Source organism: Aegilops tauschii, chromosome 1 (assembly GCF_002575655.3).
Source record: "Aegilops tauschii subsp. strangulata cultivar AL8/78 chromosome 1, Aet v6.0, whole genome shotgun sequence".
Classification (NCBI taxonomy): Eukaryota; Viridiplantae; Streptophyta; class Magnoliopsida; order Poales; family Poaceae; genus Aegilops; species Aegilops tauschii.
Genome location: NC_053035.3, coordinates 326,339,260 through 326,341,794, shown reverse-complemented (window position 1 = coordinate 326,341,794; position 2,535 = coordinate 326,339,260). Strand labels below are relative to the sequence as shown.

Here is a 2,535-nt window from a genome sequence, read left to right as displayed (position 1 = left end):
AGGTTAAATTGTGTGCGTGCATAGGCGATGAAGTTAATGAGAATATTGGTAGTATCGGATTTGCGCCGAAGAGGAAACGTCCACATAAAATGAGAAAAATCATCAACGATGACAAGATAATATTTAAGGCCGGAATTACTAGCGACAGGAGATGTCCACAAATCACAATGAATTAACTGGAAGGGAGCAACACAAAAGTTTTGAGACCTAGAAAACGGTAGACGGACGTGCTTGCCAAGTTGACATGCATGACAAACCATGGTAGCATTATTACATGGAATAGAAAATTGTCTAGATAAATGTGACATAGCGTCACGGCCTGGATGTCCTAAGCGGCGATGCCATAGCTCGGTGGAGTCGGTGGAGGCGACGAGGCCGAAGGATGATGGCGAGCTGGTGCTTGCGGAGAACTCGTAGAGAAGACCGGGGCTACTGCAGTGTATGATCTCGCGCCGGGTTCGAAGATCCTTGATGGAAAAACCAGAAGGGTCATATTCCACAGAACAAGAATTATCAATAGTAAATTGACGGGTAGAGAGAAGGTTTTTTATGATGTTAGGAACTACAAGAACGTTGTTTAGCATGAACGTGCGATGGGGTGTGGACAGAGTAGTGTGACCGGTAGAGGTAATAGGCAAAGCGACACCATTGCCGACTGTGACATAAGAGGAATGGGAAGTGTGAGTAGGAGAAGAAATTATACCGGGGTCAGAAACCATGTGCGAGGTGGCTCCCGAGTCCATGATCCAGTGACCGGCGTTGGAGGAGGCGTCGTTCAGAGCCGCCATGAGGGGGGAGCAGTCCCAGGTTGGTGTCCCGTACGGAGTAGCAGGTGGCGGCGGGTTGGAGCCGAAGCCGAAGGCTTGCCCATGCAGAGGGGCCAGCTGCGTGGTGTAGGCCTGCTGGCCAGGAGGAACCCAGGTGGCCTGGCGCGGCTGCAGTCCAGCGGGTCGCGGACCAAGGAGGCCTAGTCCGCCAGGAGGGAGGCTTGGTCCTCCAGTCGGCCTCCAGGTGGGCTGCATCTGCTGGGTCTGGCCCGTGTAGGGGTTGAAGCAGATCCACGGGCCAGGCGACGCTGGGAGGTTGACGAAGGAGCCTGGGTTGCTGCTGCGATCGCCGCCATGGCCGCGGTAGGAGCCGTCGCCGTTCTTCTTTTTCTTCTGAAAGCGGCTGTTGCCACCACCTCCCCCGGAGTTGCGATGGCCGCCGTGGTCACCACCGGAAGAGGAGCCCGAGCCGGTGGAGTTGCCGTAGAGGACGACTTCAGGCGGCGGATGGGAAGTGTTGGTGAGCTGCGTCTCGCGAAGAAGCAGGAGGGACCTCGTTTGGAGGAACGTTGGGAAGGGCACTTGCATGGTGACGAGCGTCGTGATGTCGGCGAAGCGAGGGCTCAGGCCGCGAAGACATGTGAGGACCAAGGTCTGGTCGGACACCGGCTGCCCGACATCGCGGAGAGCGTCGGAGAGTGACTTCAACCGGTGGCAGTAGGCGGTAATGGTGAGGTCGCCCTGGACAGCGCGGAACTCCGCCTCGAGGTAAACGGCGCGCGTCATCTGATTGTCGAGGAACAAGTTGCGGATGAGCGTGTAGGCCTCGTACGCGGTCTGGTCCTCGGCCATGATGATGTCGAGGATCTAGTCGCTGATGGAGCCGTAGAGCCACGAACGGACGACGAAGTCCTGGCGGTTCTAGTCGGCGTTGCGGTCGGCGGCCGGAGTGTCGGCGGAGACATGGCCTGTGAGCTCGTACTTGCCGAGAAGGACGCTGATGAGCATGCGCCACTTGGAGAAGTTCGAGGCCTTGAGGTCGAGGACGATGGGGACATGCGTCTTCACGCTAGCGACGTTGACGGCCAGGGAGGCCGGCGAGGCAGCCGGCACCACATCTGTGGAGAGGGCGCATGAGGTCATGGCCGTGGAGGTAGAGGAAGTCTGGGCTGGTGAACTCATGGCGGCGGCGGAAGCTTAGGTCAAGATCGAGAAAACTGATACCATATGAACGAGCAAGAGAGATGAGGGAAGACGCCACTCAATCGGGGCGATCAGCTCTGTATATATATCACGATTACATGGAGTCTTGGAAGCCAAGGAACATATCTCCTCGTATCAATCTACAACCGAACAGAATCGGAAAGATACGGAGGTAGGCTATAGCTATATAAGGTATGTACTTTAACATGGGTGATATTTAAACCACTTCTCTTTAGGGAGTTCAACATGAGTAGCAAATGATTCACAAAAGGAGGCTACTATCTCAGAGTCAAGTCCATATTTAGTGCTAAACTTTTGAAAAGCATCGGTATCCATAAAAGATTTAACACAGTTATACTTAAGCTTTATACCTGACTCTTTACCTTTGTCGAGTTCCCAATCTTCAGAGTTGCGTTTAATTCTTTCCAAAAGATCCCGCCGAAATTCAATAGTTTTCTTCATAAAAGAACCAGCACAAGAAGTATCGAGCATGGTTCGATCATTACGAGAAAGCCGAGCATAAAAGTTCTGAATAATAATTTCTCTTGAGAGCACATGATTGGGG

At 53.5% G+C, this 2,535-nt stretch overlaps 1 pseudogene; it reads right to left on the bottom strand.

The window, feature by feature from the left end:
- Positions 1–429: 429 nt before the first annotated feature.
- LOC141030863 (uncharacterized) lies at positions 430–1,949 on the bottom strand (annotated as a pseudogene).
- Between the last annotated feature and the right edge of the window lie 586 nt (positions 1,950–2,535).